The sequence below is a fragment of the Alexandromys fortis genome, unplaced genomic scaffold (assembly GCF_014885135.2).
Source record: "Alexandromys fortis isolate MF-2015 unplaced genomic scaffold, M_Fortis_MF-2015_v1.1 scaffold_101, whole genome shotgun sequence".
Lineage (NCBI taxonomy): Eukaryota > Metazoa > Chordata > Mammalia > Rodentia > Cricetidae > Alexandromys > Alexandromys fortis.
In genome coordinates, this window is record NW_026067983.1 from 4204000 (window position 1) to 4224739 (window position 20740).

The window sequence follows — 20740 nt, forward strand, 5'->3', positions numbered from 1 at the left end:
CTAGGACACACACTTGCATTCTCTTCTTATGCAACAAACACAGTCACAGCAGGGACCAGAAGATGACCATACAGATCTCTAGAGGACAGACTCTAGCAAGCAAGTGACAGAGACTGAAAACTATGGCTTAAATTCTCACATTTTCAGTAGCGTGCTTGATTGCTTGAAAGAATGTAGAAAACACTCTATCTTTGGCTTGATTACAAAAGCATAAAAGAGGCAGGTTGTGTGTGAGAAGATGAGAAAAAGCACTGTATAATTAGCAGTTACGTAGTGGCATATAAACACTAACATTCAAATGTTTTGAAGTATAAATATAGACGTTAGGATGGATTGTGTAGGATGAAGCATGAGCAAAAGACAAATCTGTAGCTGGAATTATGAGCTTCATTATCTCACAGAAGCCCACATGTAGGCAAAAGCCAGAATTACACCCAAATATAGAAATAAATTCCCATAAGAAAGTCAAGAAAAGATGTTCTTCTCTCTCAGGGACTGCAAATCTACAAAATACTTAGTAGTCCACCTTATAAGAATCCACGCTTATATGGTAAATTTGGATTTATTTGAAGTTAATATGACTGGGCCTATTTATATTAGCACATTTAAAGTTAGTATCTTCAGTAAATGCCCTCCTCGTTTGTGGCATGCGTCTGATGCCAACACCCTCTTTTTTTCTTTATCTTTCCCTTTTATTAAAAATAGATCTCCCCCTCACACAGTATATAGAAACAGTACAACCTGACTCCAGCTTACCGTTCCTCTACTCCTTCCAGTTTCTCTACAGCATGCCAGGCCCTTATGCTTCCCAGACAGCTACCCCATCCAAATCCACTCCACTTCTGTCTTATAAAAAAAAAAAAAAATAGCCTCCATCAGAGCAAGCTCATTCCACTGGATCCCAGGTGTTTTATGTGTGTCTGTCATTTCTTCATGTCTGAGTCACCTCAGACAGGTTTCCAGAACCAAGCCCTGAAGAATGAGGCAGAATCTCAGTCTCTGTTAACATTCACAATTGGGTCAAGATTTTCTTTGTGTTATAGCACTAATGGTTGTTTTGGTAAAATAATTGGAAAAGAATTAAATGAAAGACTGAAGAACTTGTAAAATAAATTCATCCATCCACCTCTGCGACCAAATTTTACTAAGAGTCTGGTAAGTAGTATGTTCAATTCTCAGAACAGAAACTGCAGCGAGAAAAATTTCATGACATGAAGGAGAACAGACAATGTGGGGAGGCTGCAGAGAAGAGCTGAGGGTAGCAAGATGGGATGATCATGATGTCTAATGCTTGTGTGCTAATTGAAGTAAAATACATATAAATTTTAAAACTCGTGGGTTACTTCCACATGTTCTCAAATTCAGACAGAAATATCACACTCATCATGAGTATTACATATCTTGCAGCTTGAAGTATAAATGTGCAGCTCAGCCTCCTTCCCAGCTGCCCTCTTTAGTGGAGAAACATGTAACTGTCTGCATTGGCAAAAAAAAAAAATTGCCTTGTAAAAAACACTGGAAGACTGTTTCATGTAAACAACAAATATGGAACACGTACAAAAATCCAATTAGTTTCTCGCTGGTCTTCCTTTGTGGCATTTCTCAGAGAAACGAGGTCTATTTTATAATGAAAGGGGTTGTTTTGATGTGACGAAGATGACGTACCTTCCCTAGCCAGCTCCGTGATTATACTTTCAAGTCTACCCGATTGAAACCGGACTGGCTAACTTAAATACGGTCATCATCTGAGCCATCTGTCATGCAGCTGCTACACTCGGAAAAACGTGCTTTCAAATTTGCCGTAATTTATAGGGCTTATGAGGAAAGTTTCTTTCGGCTTAGACATTTAGGGAGAATGTGTCTTCTCACGTGTGTTCCAGACACCAACATTTTCCATACAAAGTTATTACACTAAAACTTAAAAATCATTTTTCAATAGAACACTTCTATGCAAATTCCACAATCAAGAGTATCAAATATGCAAGCTGACTCGATCAGTTATGTAGACACACATAGGTTTCCATGGCCGAAATAACGCGCATAGCACAGAAGGTATCTGGCCACTATTCTACCATCGGGAAACAGACCAAAACTGCACATTCTCCTCTATTCAAGGTCACCCCAAAGAGACTGTTAACGAAGAGCTTAACTAAGCTTCTTTAGACTCCAGGGTTAAATAACAAAACTACATGTGTGGTTAAAACTGAAAAATACATCCAGTCTAGAAACAGAGGTCTACTTTCTTTGTGAACTATCTGACACAAAATGCTCCATGAACCTAGTCTTCAACCTACAAACATTCTAGAAGCTATCTCAGTTAATAAATAAATATAGAGGTAAAGTTTAATACCAAAAAATAATTATAATGATATAAAAGAAATTCATAGTGACAGAATAAAAAAGATGTCTGATTTACATCTGGACACAAGGCAAACACATTTGGTTTGGTCTGTTGTGGTCTGGGTGTGGAATATCCCACACTGGCTCCTGTGCTTGCATACTCTATCCCAGCTTGTAGCCCTGTTTGGGAAGACTATGGAGCTTTTAGGGGGTGGATCCTAGGGGAAGAAAATGGGTTACTTGGAGGTGGGGCTGGAGGTACATAGCTCAGCCCAGCTTTGGACTCTGCTTCCTGACCCACCCAGATGTGAGCAAGCAGCCTTACACTGCTGCCGCCATGTCTATGAGCTGCTCCTTCAGGCATCCCTTTCCCACCATGGGGCCAAACACCCTTTAATTTGCTTGTCTCGGGCATTTGGTCACAGGGATGAGAAACATGACTAATTCAGTTGCCTAGGTCAGTCCAGGTTTACATCTGGCCTCTCCTTTAAAAATTCCCTCTAATAATGGAGTCATCTGGTATGAGACCAGCATGAGCTGATCAAAGTGCAGCTTCTCTCTGAGATGACATAACTATAATTTAATGGATGATAAATGTAAATCAAAGCTCTTTATTTTTAATAACCTTTTACGAAATGAAACATGGGCCATTAAACTATTTCTTTGCATCAAGAATCTTGGCAGGGCATGATGGTGTGTGCCTTTGGCCCCAGCTCTGGAAAGGCAGAAGCAGAACAAGCCAGCATGCTCTACATAGTCAAAATGTAGGGTATGTGTCTAGTCTTATTGCAACTGGGTATTCCATGTTTGATTGATATCCCAGGGAGCCTGCCCTTTTCTGAAGAGAAGTAGATCTAGGGAAGAGAGAAGGGGGAAGTGCTGGAAGAAGAGAGGGAGGGGAAGCTGAGGTTGGGATGCAATATATGAGAGAAAAATAAATTTTAAAAAAAGAATCTGTGCCAGGCACTGGTCAGTTGGTAAGAAGTACGAGTTACTGATACAAACCTAGAACAGTTACATGGAATGAAATGACAAGTGACCCAAACATCATGATCCATGGGCTTGCTTGAGGAGAGAGAGGCGATTGTGGTGAGTCCTCCTGTGAGTTTGAAATTAGCTCATAAGAACTTTATTTCTTCAGCAAAGCATGATGGACTTGAATAGCATAAAAAATAAAGGGATGAGTTCAGGTTACTGTCAGTGACTATAGTATTTCTAAACTGCTGAACCCAGTATTACCTCTACAACATTGGTTTACTCTATAAACCAACAGCTAACAGTGTCTTTTTCCAAAACTTCTAAATGAGTTGGAAGAGAATTCATTTCCCTTTCAAAAACTGGTCACTTCCATTTGGATTTACTGATGTTGCTTCCCCATCTCCGTGTCTGACTTTCACCCCAAGAGTCCACTTAGTGAACAATTGTTATTTTCAGGTTCCTGGTATGTTCCTAGAAAAATAATTCAGGCTTGCTCTCCATCACAGTTAAGGGCTGTTGGGGCTGAGCCCACTCAGAAGAGGTTGATATTTATAGTTTATAATTATGCTCACAATATAAAAGCAATATTTATCACCGGTGTGATAAATCTGTCCCAGTGTCTGGGTGGCTGAAAGAAATAACCGTGATCTATCTCAGCTGGTTCTCAATAAAACAGCTCAGACACGTCATTATTCATCCACCCTTTAAAATTAGGCCAAGTTATCTGCTTCCTTCCTTTCAAAATGTCAACTTTCCCCTTCCAAAGCATAGTCCAGTTGAGGCGATACAGTATTCGGCTTTGGCTTGCTGTGAGGCATGTTAGGGCAGAGAGGAGATTTTCATACAGCCGTCTTTCAGCAAATCTTTAAGTCCCGTCCCTGTCAACAGTCAGTGAACACTCCAGCGGAGGTCAGAAAGCTCCAGCAAGGTCAGAAAGCCAAAGCCAGAAAGCTGTGCCTTCTTTCTCATCGATGTTGACCCTGTCCCTATGTACCCTGCCTTGCACAAGTGATCGCTTCACCTACTATCTGAAAGGAGGGCTGGCTATTCTATGTCTGTGTACCCCTTCTCCACCTACAAAGTTCCTCTCACTAGAGGAGAAGTGGAAGAAAGCTCGGCTCAGATTCAGTCTGTCTCACACTTACTCACACCCTTTTAAATTCACTGAATGAGTCTTTAAATTCTTTCCTAAGGAATTGTCTCTCACACATCTTCTTCTGTTGTTTCTCACCATTAGTTTTCTCTTCTCATTCTTCGTATCTTCCACTGTTTAAGTAGGCTTCATTTTACGCCTCAGTACTAAGTCTATACTAATGACATATTCCCCCGTGACACCCCTAAGCAATTGTGTAGTCCTCCCTCAGCAATAGCATGAGACACTCTGGTATCTCTTTCCAAACCCACATTGCCTGAAGGTGCTGGGTTGATCTCTGCACAGCTGGCATCAGTCCCAACATTCAATCATAGAAGCAGCTAATTTAATCATAAAATCACTTACTGTGAGCCATACAGCCTCCTGACAGCTTTGAATATATTAATACAGCCAGATTCTTCATAGCTCTATGAGTTAGGAGCTACTGGTATCATCCCAATGTGACAAATGTCACTGAGACGCAGGAAGGCTAAGTGTATTGTTCAGACTTTACTGGCAATGGCAGATAATCCCGGGTACCCACCCGTTCCAGCCTCACTCTACAGTGTGTGCTGCCTCTTCTACACTGCATCAGGAGAATGTGACTTAAGTCAAACCATGGTTGGGAGGTAGCTCTGTTGGCAGAGGGCTTGGCTAGTGTGCATGAAGCCCTGGTTCAGTCTCCAGCACTGATTTAGCTAGGTGTGGAGGTACACACCTGTGACCTCATCATCCCAGCACTCAGGAGGTGGAGACCAGAGGATCAAAAGTTCAGGAAGGTCACGAGGAGAATAAAGTCACCCTGGGATGCATAAAACCCTATCTCAACATCAACAACAAAAGTGACAAGTATAATCTGAGCTACCCAAATTAAAAGTCACGTCACTGGAGCCATTTCAGAATACTCATGGATTTAAATACCTGTTGTTACGGTGATGAATGCCTTTAATCCCAGCATTTGGAAGACTAAGGCAGGCAGATCTTTATGAGTCCTAGGCCAAGCATGGTTACATAAAAGAAAAACAAAAGCAAACAAATAAAACTTCAGTGTCTGGTAATTAGAAACCCCCACCATCTCATAACTGCCAAATGAAAAGGGCAGCAAGATAAATTCCATGGAATTATCCTGCAGATCGTGGTAGAAATAAGGGAAGAGCTCTAATCTCTGTGGACTGGGAGCATAAGACCCTGTCATCGTCTGCATACAAACACTAGCAAACTATTTCATCTACCCATGAGTATTGTGTAAGGCAACTCAAAAGACTGATAAATTGTTCAGAAACAATAAAAATCCTGTGGAATTTTGATCTCCCAATGTGTCTTGGAACAGACTCTGCCATGTTCCTTCCACTGAGTGACAATAAACCTACCATCGCCTTCTCTCCCATGCCAAAACAAGGAAGACCCAGCTAGGATTTTAAAACTCACATAGAAATACCTGAATCTATCTGAAGCCTTTTATGCCAACATTTAAAAGGCATTGGTAAAGGACTTTTCCTTTTTGATTCTTCAAGTATTTTTCCTATCAGAGTGATCCGTACATGGACAGTTACTAATACAATTTCAAATAAGTGTAATTTTATCTACATTTCTTCCAGTTGCTCAAATTCTAAAGGTAAAGAATGCAAGTTATGGAGATAAATTATATAAATTCATTAACACTTAGGTTTGTTGCTTCATATTTGATTCCACTGATTAAATTATTTTTGTTTAGTTCTGCATTCTTTCTCAATAAAATATTTTAGTATATGGTGGCATTTATTTATAAGTAAAAATGATCTCATTCAACCTTAAAATTAAGCTATTTATACATATTTGAGACATTAGATCAATTTTTAGTTTTTCATCAAATAAAATAACTTAAGGCGTAAGTGTATTTTCTCTATTTTGTATGCAAATAGCTTCTTGCATGTACATCCTAGGTATTCCCTAAATTAGTGAAAGAAAGCAAACTCCATGGTTCAGTTGGCCATTGTGTTACTAAAATGTCATTCTTACATGATCTCATTCAGCTGTTTTCAGAGTTTTCTAAACCAGGCTTTCATTATATGTCAAAATCTAATGAGTAGAGTTTGAGTTATGGCCCAGTACATGTTCAGGATGTTCTACCTTCTCCAGAAGATGTCAAATATAGAAATGGTACTCATCTCGAAAGGTAGCATCTTTTCTGCCAGTAACCACACCGGGATGTGGAGAGGTCTCCTTCTAGCCCAGAGCACTGGGACTGCAGCGAGGGGTGCCAAGTCGCACCTCTATCCACATCCGGCCAGGCATGGGTAAAAAGTTAGTTCTGGCTTCTACAGGGCAGTAGGGTAAACATCGATGAGACCAATCAGTTTAACCTCAAAGTAAGAACAAAATTCCACACACATAAAAAGAATTAATGTTTGAAGAGACAGAAATGCCCAGTACTGCAATTTGATTATTATACATTGTTTGGGTATATCAAAATAACAAAATGTTCCCCATAACAAGGTCATTACAGTAAAATATCTTACTACAGTAATAATAAGGGAGGAATAGTCAACCTATTTCTGCATCAAATATTGTGTCTTTATGGCTTTGATTTATGGCTTTCACAGCATCTTCTCATTTTTCAACCAACAATCTCTACTCCTTCAACCAGAGTTTTATTTTTACCCTATATTAGATAAAATTATTTTAACATTTTTATGAGTACAAAAATACACAAAGAAATTTCAAACATGTTTTGATTAACACTAACAGCAATGAGAGCCACAACTCACAAATCCATGGCAACCATGTTAAGATATATAGAGTGCTAGCTATAATATCTAAAAGAGGGAGTTGTTTATTAAAAATGGGAAACCTGTTTTTGAGATGTTTTCAATTTCTTTTCCTACCCATGAAATAGGAAGAATGTGTTCACATTTATCCACAGCTGGAGCAGCTAAAGCCTTCGGCTACTCTATAAACTCAGTCTTCCAAAAAGAATTAGTACATACCAATACTACAAAAACAGAACATACCTACCCTACTGTGAATCAGAAAGTGATTCTTCTGAGCCATAAGTTTTTTATAATCTATTCTCTTGAAGATATTATAGAAATATTTTGTTTATTTGCTTGTTTATTGTTTCTTTGAAACAGGGTTTCTCTGTAGCTTTGGAGCATGTCCTGGAACTAGCTCTTGTAGAACAGGCTGGCCTTGAACTCACAGAGCTCTGCCTGCTTCTACCTCGCGAGTGCTGGGATTAAAAGTGTGAGCCACCACTGCCCAGTTGTAGAAACAATTTTTAATAATTACAAATCACAAGAAAAATTCTAGGGAAAAATGTTTCAACTAGAACACTTTATCACATTGACAAGTGTCATTTAGGTTGGTGGTATAGCTCATGGAATAATATGTGTATAAGCTCTCAAGTACCATACACATGTAAAATGTTGTTTCTATTTTTACTAATTCATTGAGAATTTCATTCCATGTTTACTGATCATAGTCACCCAATTCCTTCTAAATCCATCCTATCTCTCTCCCCTCCCACATCTCTGTGACCTCGTTTTAGTCTGGTAACCCATGGACTCTAGTTTGAGTTGTCCCTGTGCTTCTAGCTATGGGGCACCCACTGAAGCATGGTCAGCCTACCAGGAGCCATGCCTTTGAAAAAACCTGACTCTCCCTTTCCCAGAAGCCATCAACTGTTCATAGCTCCTTAGCTACGGGTAGGGACTCATGAACCTTTTCCCATCCTGTACTGGGATGTTTACCGGCCTGATCTCGTGTAGGTCTTGTGCAGGCAACCTCCACTGCTGTGAGTTCATCAGTGCTGTGGTCTTGTCCACACATAAGAATTTAAGCACCATCCATTTAACTTTTCTCTAGATTAATGTGGTATAAACAGCTTGTGTGTAGGTTTGCTCCGTGTTTTAAATATATAACTAAGAAGTAATGCTGTGTAATACTGTCAGAGAAGGGTTGCTACCCACACACAGGCTGCCTCCAGGCAACCTGATCCGCCCCAAAGTTAGGCTGCAAAGCCAGCTGGGAGCTATCACTCAATGACACCTCAGCAACCACACCCTAAGGGCTTTGCTTTTCCAATTTATAATTTTCCAACCAAGTGCACCCAGGATGCACTCTGCGCTGTCAGATCTGCTCATCCTGCTGTGATTGACAGTACACCCATCATCATTTCTTCCTCACTGACTGGGAATGTTTTCTAAAACGAATCTGCTGTCTCACTCTTGAGCATACCCAAGAGAGGTACCTGTTTGTCCACGGTCAGAAGTGTACTGAGCTGTCCACATTACTCAACTTCTCTTTCAAGAGGGACACTTCCCTCTGTTCTTGGGTCTTTCCCAAACAAGACATAGAGGAGAAATATAGGAAGCCATAGAAGATTCTTCTTTAAATAGCAGACTTCCTGAGAAAGTGAACTCCCCTGGATCCATATGCTTCTTTGATACTATTTGTGTTGCTTCGGTCCATATTGGAAGAGCATTTAGACCAGGAAATTATTTTTGGAAGATATAACAGTTAAGTCATTCTTTCCACGCGCCTGGCATCTTGTTAATTCTTGGCCACATATAGATGCTGTTTAGGTCTTTAAAATTAATTAGACTATTCAGAAATGAAGGAAACTCTCTTATTGGAAAAGGATTGACTGACTAACTCATAGAAATAAAAAACACAAAATGTAATTGCCATGGCAGAGTGTTGATAAAGGCAAATTGGCAGCAAAGAGGTAAGCTATTGGGCAGAAGGGTGAGGAGCGGGCAATGTGGTAGGGAAACCCCTCTCGTGTGTGAGGAATCACACAAATTGCAAGGGTCTCTGAAGTGCTGTCTTTCCAAAAGAACATGAACTGCACAAAGACTAAATTACCAGTGAAGAAATATTGGTGTTGTGTAAGTATTTAAGGACACTTTTATCTCTAGTATTCCTTTAATAAGTAGATTGGGGACTATATTAATCTTGAGCCATATATATCCCAAAGTCTAAGTTAAATTTTGCCAAAGGAAAAGAAGAATAAATGTAATTTGGAAGCATGGCCACTGATTAGCTATTGAAAGCGCATTCCTGAACTTGAAACTGGTTTATAAGATTCTAAACTAAGGTATGCATTTGATGTCGTCCCCTCTGTCTGTAAGAGCCATCTGGAAAACAAAGCTCTACTTAGAATCAGCGTGAAGATTTGTTCCTCTTGCCAGCTGTGGTGTTCTGGAAAACACACATTGGTTCATCACGGAATCGTCACACGTTAGGCTCAGCGAATAGCTAGCGAAAAGAAGTTCAACATTTTAACTTTGAAGAGTTTGTTATACCTGAAAAGCAAGGGTGTGTCAAATGATAATCAGATTTGAAAGAAAATTCAGCCAAGCAGCAAGACTCCTGCACATTCTCAGACATGAGTCCAAAGATGATCTCCTGACCCGGCAACTCAAAGACCAACCCACCTTAAAGCTTCTTTGCAAAGTCAGGTAGCTGCGTGAGCGTGGAAGGTCCACATGGGTCAGAGCGCTTATGTGTGGACTATTTCTACAACGAAGGCCTTGTATCTGTCACAGGTTCATGGCCACCAAAATGATACCTCAGACAATATAAATTCCCTCAGCATAAAACTGGCCAAGAAAATAAGCATGGTGTAAGCAAGCAGTATTCAACTGAAAATCGTGCATTCCACATGTTTATTTAGAATATATCCCCGTGTCCTACAAGCCTAATACAACTCTCGGTTTGGTAGAAATGGAGGAGGGTTCCATGAGGCTACCCATTTAAAGAAAATGAAATAATGCATCATATATAGGTTTTAAAAACTAGGGAAACTTGTGTCCTTTGCTTCTCAAGTCTGGTCACAAACTGCAACGTTTCATGTTTCAGTTCTACATAGCAAGCAGCATTAGCTTGATATTTTAAATTAAATCTGTATAAAAAAATCTGCAAGAGAGTATCATTCTTTGGAAGTTTAGGGGTTTCTTGGTATCTGCTGTTGATGTCTTGAGAGACAGCCAACATGTTTTGTTATCTAACTTCTCTGACACTGAGAACAACATGTTCTAAGCACAAGCCCTAATCTCCTGCAAGCAGAAACAAGAACCCAAAACACAAGTCCCAGAAAATATGCAAGACATGACTCACAGAAAATGTAGAAGTGACTTTCCTTCCGTGTGTGCTATGTAGACTCTGAAGAATTCTTGATGGGGTAAAGTAATAAATAATTAATAATTATAAAATAATAAATAATTCACCAGTCAGAGAGAGTAAGTAACAAACCCAGTAGTGGAAAAGTGCAGACAGTGTTTCGGAATGGCACAGCCCGCCCACCTCCAGCTTCCTTCAGCTGGCAGGTGAAACTGCCCACTTGCAGATGTAACCTCAGGGTTAGACTCAGAAACACAAGTGTAAAGAGTGTTGTTCATGACAGGCAATCTACTGTACACTATGGGACATCTGATGCAGAAGAAGATCCAAAGTGTGGTCTAAGGAAATTCCCTGACAGTGAGAGACAGTAACTGCAGCTGCTACTGTGAGTATAACACACCTTGCTAAGTGTTATTATGAATGTACAACAATATCAGGGAGGTACAACACTACAAAAACATTGCTCACTGTGTCGGGAAAATTCAAGACTGAAACAAAGCATACACTGTGGTGGAATCGTCTATGCAAAGAAGAGAGGGACAAAGAGACCCAGGAAACGAGATTCAAGGAGGAAATACTGAATCAATGCAGAAGAGCAGTTCCGGTGAGCGTGAAGGGTGGCCTAGGAGGTGGGGGCTCAGGGCAATGGGGAAACATTTGTGCCAATCACAGGCTAGGATCCCAGCATGTCTTGACAGCTCTGAGGCAGCAATCCTAGGGAGAGTGGATCTCATCTGTGAAAACTGTATAAAATCCCTGAAGATTAAATCAACTGATAGATTATAAAATATAAACGTTAAGAGAGACATTTTTTTTACTTTCATATATGTTCACTTACTTTCAGTTTGTTTTCGCCGAAAAAAATTCTGGTCTTCATATCCCTGACGTCAGCAATGAAGCAGTGACTGAAGTTCTGCCTTCCAACAAGCCAACTGTGGACACGGGGCTACAGCACTGCACATGCTCTTTGAGAAATCCTGTCTACAGCTCCAGGATGAAGGGCAAATTCTCTAGAGCTCTCAGCCCACGTGGGTCATTGAGAGAATCAAGGCACCAACACACTGCCTACATTCCTGGTACACAGTCCTTTTGGTGGATGCACAGGCAATGGGACCAGGGGCTTTGGAAACTTTCAGTTGGAGATGAGAAAACGTCCCCATGAGGTTTAGAAAAGTAACTCTCTGATTTGAGGATACATAAGAATCACCTAAGAAGACTTGTTTGAAAAATACAACTTTCTGCTCCCTACTTCCAGAGTTCCCCATTCACAAGGCTGAAAAATGAATTTATGAAATCTTCGGTTATGATGAAATGCCTGTCAGAAAACACTGGAAAATGTTTGTGTCTTGGGGGTAACTGTGTATTAGGAATGTTCGTGATGTCTGTATGCACATGTTCATGGAGCTGTGAGGACACGTGTGCAGAGGCCAGAAGTCAACACTGGGTTTCTTTTCTAATCGCTCTCACCTTAGTATTTGGGGACCAAGGAGCTCCTGAGTTTAGATCCAATAAGATCTCAATAGATTTAATAAACCAGCAAGCTTGAGGCATCTCCTCCGTGCACCCCCCAGCACTGAGATTACATGCATAAGCCACCCCATTCAGCATTTTAAGTGGACTTTTGAGGAACAAATTTAAGACCACATGCTTGAGTGGTGAGCATTTTAGCTACCGAGCCATCGCTTCAACCCCTAGATGCTTCCCCAGTGAGATCCTGACAAGCATTCTGCCCCATCAGCTTTCCAGACAGCTTCTTCTTTGACATCATATCTGATTTCTAGCAGGTACAACCTGATCGATTTCAGATTCTGCGAAGCTACACACATTAAAACTCACAGATAAAGCAGACAGAAGACAAACTTAACTAATTTGGTTATCTTTAAGTCATGTATGATCACGTAGCATGCAAATGCTCTGCATCTTAATCATTATAATTATCTATCTAAAGAGACATTTTCTTGATCATTGTCCCTGCAAGATTTTCAGGTAATTAGTATGGGAAAACAATTTTCATTTATCACAGTTACTTCCCAGTGAGTCATGAACTCTAGCCAATTAGAGAGTGCTTCATTTGGGTGAATGGGTGTCAATTAAGCAACACAAGCCAATATTTAGGATCAGAATTCCCAATTAGGAGCCATAGAGCAAAACAAAACCCATCAATGGACGCTATAATAGCTCAATTGTAAAGAAGTTTACAACGTAATTAGATTATTATCTGCTCTTCCAGAGACAGACGCTAAATGCACAACTGGAGTTCGGTACCACTGGGCTAAGTCCGAAGCCAGTTTCAAGGAGCATTTTATTGAAAATACATTACTTATTAATTCAACAAATTATGGCATAAGAGACGCATGCACGAAGAACCCAAGCCCTGCAGCCCCTGTGTGCTTTCCTCTGGACCACACGGGACAGTAGAGAGATGAGAGCCAGGGAAAGCTCTGTCCCCAGGAGTCCCTGGTTAATCCGCAGATGAGATCAGCTCCCTGGTGTGATTCAGTCCGCGCTGAAGCTGGTGGTCACATCTGAGTGGCTCACTCCTCCATTCCCAGTGCTGGACATGTATTTAATAAAATACTCTACATCAAACTTTCCCTCAATGGAGAGAAACAAGGAACCCATTCTCTCTCCCACTGTCCCTAATAAAGGAATTCATTCTTCCTCCCCAGGAGGTGGAGTCTGCTACACAGGAAAGCCAAAAACCCGCTCAGAGAACAAAAGAGGCAAGATATTAGTGGCCATGGAGATTCATTCCCAAGCTTATTAGAGCCCGAGGAACAGGAATTTTATTTCTAGTGAATTCCATTAAAAAAATAACTATGACAATTATGACTTTAAAAGTTTACTTTTAAAATTTTGCTCATAAATATTATTTTCACGAATACCTTACGTTTTCCTCACCCTCTCACCTTCAGCGACAATAGACTTTAGATTTGGCACTCATGAAAGAAATGTTCTCATCCTAGAATAAGAATCCCTGTAGCTAACCAGGTGGAAGCTGAGACCAGGCACCCAAGACTGCCCTCTGATCCTACTGTGTTTTCAGCATACACAGGACACAATGCTATCAGCAGTTCATAGCTAGTACTATGACACACATGCTTCCACATCCACACACATGAACACCACACGCAGTCACAAATATGTTTTAAAGGTTCAGGGTATTAATATCGTAACATAACTGATACAAAGATACATACTAGTAAACTGTAAAAGCATACATATGGAAATTTGGGGGTGAAATCCATGTTATTCAGCTACTCTTCATCAAAACACACATTTCTACAATGTTCCTATTTGAAAGTTTTCTTCAGTGAGTATTTGTGTGGTGATTAAACATTTTCAATATATAGTATATAATATTACTTTTAGCATATAGCTAGAACATGATAATGGGTATTTCATTTGTTAAAGTCTCAACTTGTATGTCTAGAACACAACCCATTTTACATTCTCAGTTCTAAATGTTACCAGAAAGCTTTTTTAATAAAGAAAAGAATAATGATAAAAATTGCTAGTATTAATGTTTACATAGATACATTTTCATATAATAAATTCTACGTCAGGAAGTCACCATTATGTAAATTATAATATATTTAAAGACTGTTGCCTTGTCTCTAAAACTATGTTTCATATAAATAACAGCATTTCTAAGATTCCACCAGAGATGAATTGTTTTTAAATAACCGAAAGGAGAGAATGACTAATTGTTAAAGGGAGATCTACCACAGATGGTTTGCTATCGCCAGTTGTCACATTCTTTTCCTGGAATTAATGAGATCCGTGTAATTCCAGATATAAAACTGCATGTAAGTCACTGACTTCCCACATCCTCGCTGGAATGCGGAAGAGTGCTACGTCTTCTTAGGATACCGAATCCCCTAAATCTTTGGCTCTTAGGTGACAGTCATTAACTAAATTAGCATTACTACTACAAGCCTGCCATGATCTGGCACTGTACCATTTTTTCCTTGCATCCTATCTTTTTCATTCTTGGATAATTTATAGTGTAGTCTAATTAGAATGCTCTATGTTTTGAACACACTCCTCATATCTGTTCCTTTAAATGGTGTTTTCCACCATTTGGGTCACTCTTCCTCCATTTCTAGATAATGAAAATTTTTTTTCCTACCCCAACCCCACTTTCCACCAAATCCTATTTGGAGAAAAAGAAAAGCAGAAAGGATAAATAGGGGGAATGTCTGAAAGCATTGTCTTCAGCTTTGAGATTTGCCTGTAGAAATTCGGATAACAATGTATCTCACAATGGTTTTCCACTTCTCTTTATTTTCACCCCAGCCCATTGAGTTCTGAGACCTACCAAGGTTTATCCATCTACTCAGTTGACCCTACAACCTTTCCGAGCTCCCCCTACCGGCCTTCCCACGTGCAGTCCAGACCCTCATAGCCTAGCCAGCACTATCTCCTTCACTGAAGCTGCTAAGAAATACATTGAGATGACTCAAACAAAGGTCCTGGGACACAGACATTACTATTACCCTGATTTTATGCATGAAATCACTTAAGGCTAAGACAGTTGAACAACTTGTCTATGGACACTCAACTAGATAAAGCACACTTGTATGATTTTGTCCTTTGAGTAAGCATGTTTGTATTCTCAATTCTAAATCCTCAGAGGCTTTGAGGGTCATGGTGTCTGTTCAGGAAACAGTGGGCTCTAGTGCTAAAATGGGAAGTAAAGGTCCCAACTGCCCTTTCCTTTATCCCAGATCGCACTTGGTGTCAAGACCCAAGGGACTTGCTGTAGTGGCTGCTTTTTTACTCTGTCTATTCAATCTAAGTACAAAACAGTGACCTGAAAAACTGAAGAGAAAAAACAAATTCAGTTCAACTTAACTTTCATCTGTTCTGTAAAAATGTTGATAATCTATTAAAAACAAACAAACAAAAACGCAATATGGCCATGTTTTCCATCAAACTACAAAACATTTGGACAAATGATTCAACAACAAGCTTCCTAACATCAGAACCATTTCAATCACCTTTCAGTATCAGAAATACTATTGGGTACAAGGTATAGGCATCCATCAAGGAGAGCAGCTCTGACCTCATTCCCTGTAATGCCAGCGTTTTCATATACACTATAGGGAGTTAGAGCAACAGTGAACTATATATTTCAAAGTCGTCGAGAAATGCTGAGAAGGGGGGCAGGAGTCCTAGGGACCATCGCAAAGTAGGGCACCCATCTACTCCTGAGAGATGTGAAATATGGGTCAAGATGCTGAGTGCTTTAGATAGAAAATAGAAGGACTGAGTCAATGAGAGCAGTTGTAAGCCGGTCCATTGTTACTCCACCATCAGAGTTCAAATGTGGATTACTGCTTTGTTTATCCTTCAGGGCACCTTCATGATACTTATCATGTAATTTAATAAATCCACTTCAAGATTAATCTATCTATTACATCCAAAAGGTAATGGCTAGTGTGTGCTCCTCAGAGGTCTTCAAGAGCTAAGCTCAGCCCCACTGATGTCTAGGAGTTGAAGGTGTGGGATCCTCACATTTCCGCCTGTCAAAGTTTCAGGTAAAGAGGCTGTGTAGACTACCATCACTAGTCCCTAAGTCAACATGTCTAAAGGATGTAAATAATTCACCTTCATAAATCTCACTGATTTTAGCTTCTAGAAATCCAAAGAAACTGTCACATGAATATCATAAACATGCTTTGGGATTTTTGCAATGGTTTTTGAAATGACCATATAGCCATAAAACTTTCCTGAACACACACAGAGAAACTTCTTGTAGAAAGCATGAATTCAGAATTAAAATGGAAGCCTTTTCCCTTAAGAAGTGAAAATATCAAGAGCGATGGTGAACAACTTTAATCCCAGCACTCGGGAGGCAGAGGCAAGTGCATCTCTGAGTTCCAGGCCAGCCTGGTCTAAAGACTGAGTTCCAGGACAGCCAGGGCTACACAGAGAAATCCCATCTCAAAAAAAAAAAAAAAGAAAAAGAAAAAAAAAAAAGCAAACGAAAAAGAAGAGGAAGAAGAAAAGGAAGACGTTCTAGGAAATTTGCCTAAGATCGGATTATCTGCTGTTTCAAATTTGCTCCCTGCATCAATTATTTCCGGGCAGGACCTCACTAGACAGCAGGCCCCTAAGAGGCGAAGAGTCGGATGTTTTTATTTCCCTCTCCTGTTTCACAACCCCTAACATGATGTTGAGCATGTTTGTTTGTTTGTTTGGTTGGTTGGTTGGTTGTTGTTGTTGTGAGACAAAGAAGTCATAGGAACATGAAAGAAAAGATAGAAGACTATTTGGTCTTTCAGAAGGCTTCCCCAAGGAAGAAAACAGTTAACAGAGAGAGCGACCTAACTGAACACAACCTGGAAACTCACTGCTTCTCTTCATAGACCAAGTCGAAGTCTGCACCTAAACTGAGCTTTTCAGGGCCTCGGTGCCACCCTCCCCCCGTGTGGGAGGCATCCCATGAGCTCAGGGTATCCTGGTGCTGTGCAGCTGGGGTGCCCAGTTTAATGCCTAGCACCCCAAACCTAGACTGCCTGGTGCCACAGTGCCCATCCTCACCCACTGATGGGTGGTTCTCAGGCTTTTACTGCAAAGGAGAGCAGCTGAAGTGGGGTGAGGCCGGTCAATAAGAATGCACACCCACACAGCTGTGGTCCCGGCCCTCCCCAGTAAAACCCAGTCCCGAACTCACCTCAGAGTTTCCCAAGCCCCGTGGAGTGACAGATGCAAAGCTAAGGGTCGGAGTTTCGTGGCAGATACTATTAACTACTGGTTGTGTGGCACTTCTGTTCAGTAAACATGTATTAAGCCTTCACCACATACAAACTCTGGCTAGACAGCAATCTTGCGAATACAAAGACTGGCAATTTTACCATTTCTTCTTCTCGTTCAGGCACAACCTAGTTATGCAGACACTTTGAGAATCAGCATTTGGGCCTGAGAAGGTAACTATGGGAATGAAAGAGCCCGGAGTGGCTGAGTCAGTAGCTAAAGCACTTCAGTCTTTCTTTACCAAAGAGAGGGATTCGAATTGAGTAATAGGTGGAAACTCCAACTAGGCAGGGGAACTTCAGCACGTACGCACTATCCCAGAGCAGGTTACAAAGCCATCCCTAGAACAGTCAGGTCTGTGTGCTTACAGATGTACATTTATGGACTGGCAGGAGGCTGAAAGTGTGGATGGAGGCTACGATCATTTATGAGATGTGTGTGTTTATATGTGCACAGTCATCCACTTCTTAACACGGGGCTGCTGTCTGAGAAGCCTGTCATGAAGAGACGTCATCACTGTTTGAGCATCATAGAGCCACTTACACAAACCTAGATGGCAAAGATCGGCCCCTTTGACACAGACACTATAAACACAGGATACACGAGGCAGCTGCCGGCATTACGGGACGCATTGTTTTAGAATAAAGGCCCTTTGTTGAGATAATTACACTCTAAAATAATGATTAAAGACATGGTATGGTGAATACCTATACCAATAAAACTCCCTTATCATTATGAAGCATTTTGTAATGTACGTTATAGTGTATGTTGTACTTTTATGTAACTGCCAATAGGATGGGTTTAACAGCAGTGGCAGCTGCAAGTACATAAAAATATGTCCTGCTCTGCCGTGCTCCAATGGCTGTATCCTCAGGTGACAGGAATTTTCCAGCTGCAATGCAATCCTATGAGGCCCCTGTCATGTAAATACACCCTCTCCCTCTGGCCAAAGCCTGGCTATGTGGCAAATGAACATGTATGACTCTTTCGCATTTGAACACTGATCTCACGGTATTTTCTTAGGAAAATTTTTTTTAAAAAAAGCATAAACAATATGCCAGGTGGATATTAATGTAACAACAACTGTGACTACGGTTTGAATAATTATTAGAAAGTATTCTACTGAATCCTACATAAAGCAGCTTTGGCTAGAGAAGAATGCCAACATTCACTGTCTCTTGAGCTTTTCTTATTTTGCAGTACTGGGAACTAAACTCAAGATCACATACATGTTAGGCAAGAGCTCTACCACAGAGCTCATATCCTCAGCCCTTAAATTCTCCTTTTTATTTTATTTTTGAGATGATAATTTAATTATAACATTCTTCCCTTTCCTTTCCTCCCTGCAAACTTTCCCATTTGCCCCTCCCCTCTGCTTCGCATCCATGTCTTTTCTTCACTGACTGTAATTACATGCCTATGTGTGTGTGTGTGTGTATACACATATATTCTTAAGCATGAATTATCTGGTAAGTCCAAGTAATGTTGACTGCATGTATGTTTGCAGAGATGACCACTTGGCACTGACAACCAACAGGTGTTCTCTTCCCCAAGGAAGGCCACCTCTCCTGCTCCCAGATTTCCTTAGTTGCCTACCGTTCTTTGGGTAGAGTCGAGGCCGAGTGGGCTTTTCTCCAAATAGTTGAGCAGGCACACTGGTGTGTTTCTTATTCAGCCCACGTTCATGCAGCCACACAGGGGAGACTTTATGGGTGTAGCTTCTGATGTTACTAGGAAACACAACTTCACGGCAAACTCCCTGATCTCCTGGCTCTTACAATCTTGGTACCCCCTCTTCCGCCAGGTTCCCTGAGCCTGAGGTGTCGGGGTACTTTGCAGATAGATCCATTGGGACTGAGGCCCTTAAATTCTTCAAGTCATGACAGACTATGGGAAGCTTATATCAGTACAAGATCACCGGAGAGCAACAGAGCAGGACATTGTTAGCATCTCTGACCCAATAATTCTAAACCCAAAATTGTATCCCAAAGAACTAACGAGAAGATGACACAAAAATTTATTGCAAGGACCTTTCAAAAATTCATTGTAATTAAATAGAATAATATCGCTTTTCCTTCTTCCCTTTCCTCTCTCCATCCCTTTTCAAGTACTCTCTTCCCAAGCCCTTCCACGCCCATTCACTCTCAAACGGATAGCCTCTTTTTCTTTGATTATTATTGCTATAAATGTGTGTACATGTGTAAATGTGTATCTATGCACAAGTACATAAAAACAACTGGCTGAGTTCATTTTTGCTGTGTATCTATATCTATTATATGTAATATATTTATACATGTAGGAAGTTAAGGACTACCAGACCAAAAGTAGCCAACCTGGGGTCTGCCTGTGCCTAGCCAATAAGGAGCTACCAAGTGGTGTTTCCTGAGTGCCTAGCAACAGATGCCGTAAGAGGTCCTGATTGTGCCTAGCCAATGAGAGACAGGAGATGTCAACCGTCAACAGATCAGAATGTCTGGGTGCTGGGAGGGTAGATAAGTTTTTCCCTGTTGTTAAATAAATGAGCCGGCAGTAAACTTTCTACCTGACTCCAGGCGTTGTGTTCTTTGATGTAGCACCTTTTCACCCCCTCCCCTGAGGAAGACGTTAGAACCCAGCAACATCTACACACACACATATGGTCTCGGCTGACCACTTTGTATTGGATAACCATTAAGAGGGCTCATCCCTGGGAGAAGCTAATTCTTTCCTCTCCCAGAAGTCATTAGTTGCATAAAATACTTTATATAGGGGTGGACCTGTAAAATTTCCCCCTCTGTGTTAACGTATCTATTGATTTAGCCATTGTTCCAGTCTTGTTTTTACAACCATTTCTATGAGTTTTACAGCAAACTTCCTGGTATTCTGGCCCCTACAATCTTTCCACCCCCTCTTTCTGCAATGCCCTTTGAGCATAGATACAGAATTGCAGTACCCATGTAGTCACTGGGGCTGGGCTACCATGATATGTTGTTTTCTCCATTATGACTAGTTGTGGTTTTCTGGAATAGTCTCCATTTGCTGTAAAGAGGAACTTAATTGATGAGGAACATTTGCTGCACTTCTCTGTATGTGTACGAATAAGATTTAGAGCCAGGCAGTGGTGGCACATGCCTTTAATCCCAGCACTCAGGAGACAGAGACAGGTGGATCTCTGAGTTCAAGGCTAGCCTGATCTACAAAGCAAGTTCCAGGACAACCAGCTACACAGAAAAAAACACTGTCTTGAAAAACAAAACAAAAATAAGATTTAGAATGCAGTAAACAATTATACTGGTCTAGCAAAGTGGTAGTAATAGTTTCTTTTCTAAGGTCCATGACCTCACTATTCCTGAGAACTTGGCTATGTGGCGTGGGAGGTCCTTCTGTCTATGTGTTGCTTTTATTGGTTAATAAATAAAGAACCTGACTTGGCCTGATAGGGTAGAA